The sequence below is a fragment of the Tuber melanosporum genome (assembly GCF_000151645.1).
Source record: "Tuber melanosporum whole genome shotgun sequence assembly, scaffold_27, strain Mel28".
In the NCBI taxonomy this organism is placed as follows: Eukaryota; Fungi; Ascomycota; class Pezizomycetes; order Pezizales; family Tuberaceae; genus Tuber; species Tuber melanosporum.
In genome coordinates this window covers 229,457-236,336 of record NW_003298941.1, presented here as the reverse complement: position 1 = coordinate 236,336, position 6,880 = coordinate 229,457, and positions in this window count along the sequence as shown.

Genomic DNA, 6,880 nt, shown 5'->3' with positions numbered 1-6,880 from the left:
TTGGAGACCTGAGATTTCGATTTCGGGATAGGTTACCCTACCTAGGGTGGTTCCTAGGTATCGGATCTCGGTATTCCTAACATCCTTCAACCCAGACAGGAAAGGAGATATCGACATCGACTACCAAAACCTTAACCTAGGAGCATTTAAGGATGCCCTAGATTACGTTTCAGCAGAACCCTCAAGGGCAGCAAGCCCGGTAACCCCAGAAAAATGATCATCAGTCGATAGCTCTCCTGCAGGAACTACACGACACGAGAGAATGTTGAGATCAGCAGTACCCAGGCCACCAGCTACAGCCGCTCCTGCACCAGGTACTAGCATACTTGAAATGACTGAGAATTAGTTTCAGACATTTCTAGCAGCAATACGAAACACAGGATAAGGAAATATCCAGTGACCAAAAGCAAAAGAACCCGATACATACGAAGAAGCCGAGGAGAAGCTGCGAATATTCCTGGCACAATGCGAAGGGTATTTTGCCGTTAAGGGATATGGAGAATACAACGATGAGATCAAGATTCCATATGTGGAATCTCTTGTTAGGCGGAGACAACTTGATAGACTTCAAGGTTGTCTAGGCCAATCGAGATTCGTTTCTGTAGACGGAAATTGTCTAGGAAGGCTCGGACTTTACTCGTTTCGTTTATGACTACTAGAAGCAAAGTAAAATAGGTAAAGTAGGGTAGAATCGTAAAAACAATATTATATTGTTAAGGTCACTTCTCCATTGCTTGATAATGTCTAAAGCTTGGGAGGCACTTCGATATTTATATTTCGCGTCTGAGTGTTTGCGGACTACATCTATTTATCATACAACTATGTACTTCGTCAATTGTAATTCGCGACATCGAGCTTTCTTCCAAGGTGTGAACACCTGTGGACCCTGAAAACTATCACACCTTCCTCAGTAATTACAATATTTCTTCTTAGGAAACGTGCTGCTCCCAATAGTAATATCCCAATTAGCAGAGTCTTTAGACTTATGGCCTAGTTCTTAAGTTGAACTGAGTTGGCTCCAATTGTCTTCGCCATTGATAACATGATCAGTTTTATCCATGGCTATATCTGCAAAGGTGGTCGTCATTACAACCATTGTAGGTCGTCTGACTCCGATCCTTTGTAACTCCATACCCAACCAATAGATTTTCTTTAGATGACTTCCTATTAACTCGCAGCAAGCTATTCTACCAGATTGGTAATTAATCCCTTGGTCGGCAACCCTTGGTTGCTCTCCGGGTAGTAGGTTTCAGTAATCATTGTAGTATTGAGAATCACCCCATGGCTATGACGTATTCCGAAACCCAGTTGCAACACTCTGTGAAGTTCGTTGGCTTCTTTGGTAGTGTCTTTTGGAGTTCTAGACTCTTCTGGTGGATGTAAATGTATTGGTCTCTAGTAGAGATCCTTTACCATTTGATACCATCTCTTTGTGCGAAATCGTCCCGTTACTTACGGCCCCTACCCCAGGTGTCATATCTTTGAAGCCAAGTATGTCTCTGAGCAGTTGACGGAATTACTCGGTTCCACTTCCCAGACCTAGCCGAAGGTCCTTTCTCACATATTCTGCGAACAGGTTCTGGTCGGACGGACGGCGACGACGTATATAGTGTTATTCTAATACATTCAATCTTGTGGTAATATAGTCACAGGACGCAACTGAGATTAATATACATGATGACACATGGGCCCCGTAAGGGAGCTGGAGGGGGGTGTTAGAGACCAGAGATTCTGATTCTGAGTGGGGTTACCCTACTTAGGGTGGTTCCTAGGTATTGGGTTCTGGTATTCCTAACATTTCTACTAAGAGGACTTGTGGGACAATGGATCATGCCCTTCCAAGATGGAAGGAAGCAAAGGGAATGAGTCACGTACGAGGAGTTCAAGGCGACACTCTTTGAACAATTTGGAGATCCCAATGCCAAAGAGACAGCAAGACGAAAGTTCGAAAAACTCCAACAAGAAAAACAGACCTTTTCCGTATACTGGAACGAATGCTGAATATTAGAACACGAGGCAGAGTTTGATGATGCTACCCTCTACATCATCCTCCTAAGAAACTGCAGTGAAAGACTCTGAGAAGCGTGGAGAATCTCTGACTTACATTACACCACAGCAGAATGATTTGCAAGATGGGCCATCAATAAGGAAAGCAAGCTAAACATGGTTCAAAACAACTTGGAAAACACTATAGCACACAGGGTGGCCCAATCATCCAGGAACGTGAACGGAACCTTCAAACCACAAACAGCCTGAGGTAAAAGTCAAGCATTACCACCAGGCGAGCCAATGGAATTAGACAAATCATGGGCAGGACTGGCTCTGAACCTGTCTAAAGAAGAATCTGCTAGAAGAATGAACAGGAAACTCTGCTTAAGGTGCGGAAAAGCTGGATATCGGATACGAAAATGCAGAAGCCAACCTGACAATGGCTACCAAGGGACCAGAGCTGCTGGAAATAATCGCTTCCAAGCACAAAAAAGAAGCAACATTCGCGAAATAATCGCAGAAGATATACCAGCGGAAAACTATGAGGGTCCCCAGTAAATGGTGGTCTGGGAGACCTAAGATGTGGACCTGGAAAATCCATCATGTTAGTGAACTACTACACAGCACTATATGCGCAAAGGGGAGAAGAAGATGGAGATCAGGTGATGATCAAAACTAGGAGACACAATGAAAAGCACGAAGAAATAACGATATATGTAATGCTCAACTCAGGGGCTACCGAAGATTTCATTGACAAGGATATTTACGACAAATACTGCCTCCACACCAAGGAAGTGAAGAAAGCGAGACAAGTCTACCTAGCGGATAGAAAGTCAAGCGCAATGGGTCCTATAACCCATACGGTGACAGTACCTATGGACATTGACAGCCATAGGGAAACGGCAACCTTTCAGGTAGCAGATCTCAAGAACCATGAGATAGTCTTTGGGATGCCATGGTTGTGAAAACATAATCTGACAATCGATTGGAACGAGAACAAGATGACCTTTACAAGTGAACTATGTGTGACACGATGTCTTAATGGTTCACCTGTGGTCTACTCGACACTGGTACGAGAAGCGGAAGAAAAAACTTTGCATGCAAAGTTCACCAAGATGCGGCAAGATAAGAGAGTCCGGATACAAAAACTGGACTAAGAGGCAAAATTGCCTACCAAGGGTTCCAAAGGGGCAGCAGGACACGATCTGTATGCCAATGAAGGAATCAAGATACCTGCCAATGGACAGGCAATGATAGCGATGGAAATAGCTATCGGACTACCAGAAGGCACCTATGGACAGATAGCACCCCGCAGTGGTCTAGCAGTCAAACATCGACTCATGACCATGGCAGAGGTGATTGACGTCGACTATACAGGTGAAATCAAAGTGGTCTTGGCCAACCTAGCTCAAGAGGACTATGAAGTTCAGAAAGGCAATTGAATCGCACGTTTGATCATTGAAAAAATCAACAAAAAGGATCTGCACGAAGTAGATCAACTGGAAAAAACCACTAGAGGAGACAAGGAATTTGAATTCACAGACCAAAACCAGCCCAATACAATAAAAAGAATAGAGATCAAGGAGATCACAGCACAAGCCTTTGGATGGTACTATCGAAGAGGAGATACAACAGGAATTCTCAAATAGACATACGAAGACGAAAAAGCGGTCCTAGCAAAAATCAACATCAGCACGGAAATAGCAATCCAAGACAAGAAATACCAAAGCGAAAAGGGATGGAATGAATTGATTCCAAAGGAATATCATCAATTCACGAACTTATTTCAAGAAGAGGAAGCCATGGAGCTACCACCTCGAAGACCAGGAATCGACCATCAAATTCAGCTGGACAAAGACAAGAAAACGGGAAAAACAAAAGAGATTCCCTACAAGAGGTTATACCCACTAGGAGAAGCAGAGCTCGAAGAACTTAGAAAGTACATCAAGCAAAACCTAAAGTGAGGATGGATCCAAGACTTCTTTGCATCAGGAGGATCTCCGATACTATTCGTCAAAAAGAAAGATGGAAAAATGAGACTGTGTAGACTACAGAGCCCTCAATTCGGTTACCAAGAAAGATCGATATCCACTACTCTTAATTGAAGAGGCACTGGATAGGCTATGGTCAGCAAAATACTTCACTAAGCTCGACATCAAGGATGCATACCACAATATACGCATCAGGGCAAGAGACAAATGGAAGACTACATTTACCTCGAGATACGGAATGTTCGAATACTTGGTTATGCCTTTCGGGCTAACCAATGCACCAGCTTCATTCCAAAGATGGATCAATAAAGTACTCAACAAGTACCTCAACATATATTGCATCGTATACTTGGACAACCTACTCATTTACTCAGAAAACATGCAACAACACCAGAAGGATATCACCAATGTCATGGCTGCAATACAAGGATCAGGAATGAAGATCAAACTAACAAAATGAGAATTCCATAAAGAAGAAACGGAATACCTAGGATTTATCATCAATCGAAGTGAGGGAAGGTCGACCTAGTCAAAATGGTAGCAATATGGGATTGGGCTAAACCAGACAACAAAACAGATATTCAATGCTTTATGGGATTCTGCAACTTTCATCGAAGGTTCATAGAGGGATTTAGCAGGCTTGCAAAACCACTCTATAACCTAACAAAAAAAGACAAGAGATGGGAATGTGGAGAAACGGAACAGAAAGCATATGATGCAATACGAATACATCTAACATCGGCACCCATACTGGTTCATTTCAACCCAAACTGAAGGACAATGATCGAAATGGATGCCTCAAAATATGTATGCTCGGGCATACTATTGCAACAATGTGAAGATGGAAAATGGAGGCTAGTGTCTTATCAATCCAAGACAATGACCCCCGCAGAGTGCAACTACGACGTTGCGAACAAAGAACTATTAGCGATAGTTCAAGCATTAAAGGAACGGAGGAGATACGTTCTGAACAACGACTATCCGGTCCGAGTTCTAACTGACCATAAAAATCTGGTCCCATTCATGACTATGAAGGAACTGAACGACCGTCAGATAAGATGGATGGAACACCTCAGCAAATACAACTTCAAAATTGACTACCAACCAGGCAAAGAGAGCGGAAAACCAGACACTCTCACAAGGATTACGAGTGATAAACCACAAACAAAAGAAGATGAAAGGATCAAATAAAAAACATGAACACTATTACCAAAAACCTGCTTTGAGGCAATGGAGGTTATCCAATTCACATCAATGGAAGAAAAGGAAATCGAGAAGGCAAATGAAAGAGACAAAACAATTTAGACAATAAGAGAGGCATTGAAGGAAGGAAAAACGGAGATGAAAGAAATGACTCTAAGTTTATGCCAATGGGAGGATGGAAACATATAGTACGACGGAAAACAATGGTTTCCGGAAGAAGAAAAGATAAGAATAGACATCATACAACAATACCATGATATCCGAATGGCAGGACATGGAGGAACGGCTAAAACCACAGAATTCATCACGAGGTCATTCTATTTGCCAGGACTGCGTAAAGATGTCAAACCATATGTCAAAAACTACAACATATGCCAAAGGACGAAAATGGCTAAACACATACCATATGGATTACTGAAATCAAATGAAGTTCCTGAATGACCATGGGAAACAATTACTATGGATTTCATTACGGACCTACCGGTATTGGAAAATTGCAATAGCATCCTGGTCGTGGTGGATTGTCTGACCAAAATGAATCATTTTATTCCGGTTAGAAAAGATATGGACCCAAGGGATTTTATACAAACATTCTTCCAAGAAGTCTTCCGACTTCATGGCATCCTAAAGAATATCATTACTAACTGAGGAACATTATTCATATCAGGATTGTGGAAAAAAGTAATTGGAAAGATGAGGATACAAAACAGGCTAAGCATGGCATTTCACCTGCAAACGGATGGACAAACGGAATGGGTAAATGTAATACTTGAGTAATATTTACAGGCCTACATCAATTACCAACAAGATGATTAGTACAAATTGCTATCAATGGCCGAATTCGCATAAAACAATGGAAAGCAAGAAACGATCAGCACGACACCTTTCTTCGCGAATTACGGACAACATCCACAAAGTCAAACCACATATTATACGATTAATGGTATAATACCGGACAAAACAGATATGGGAAAACTACACGAGACATTACAATACGAAATGAGTCAAGCACAATAACGGCATAAAGAATAATACGATAAGCTCCAAAGACCGGATCTGAACATTGAACTGGCCGATATGGTATCGCTAATACCACGCAATATTCATACAACGTGACTATTAAAGAAATTGGACTACAAGAAAATCATACCATTCAAAATACTAGAAAGGGTGGGCAGCCAAGCTTATAAACTCGACCTTCTACCCTTGATGCGAATACACAACATATTCCACATCTCACTCCTCGAATTACACAATGAGAATAAGTTTCCCTCACAAATAATTATTCCTCCTTCTCCAATTAAACTCGATGGAGAACCAGAATACGAGCTTGACAAAATAGTGAATTCTCGCTTCTTCCATGGTCACCTCCAATACCGAGCCAAGTGGACGGGATATTCGCCCGAACTTGATAAAACTTGGTACTTCGCACACAACTTCGAACATGCACAAGATGCCATCTCAACCTTCCACCAGTGATACCCAGGTAAGCCTGGCCCAGGTAACGATCACATTCAACCAAGACAAAGGCGAGGGAAAGACTCCCACACCATTGCAACAACATGAGGGCTGGGACGATAGCCCCCGCCAAACCACACAGACCAGCCCTGAATACTCATTCATGGGGCCAACCAACGAAGAACTCAGGGAAAGAGAAAAACAAGCACAGCATAACGCCATGTCATGGATGGTATGCT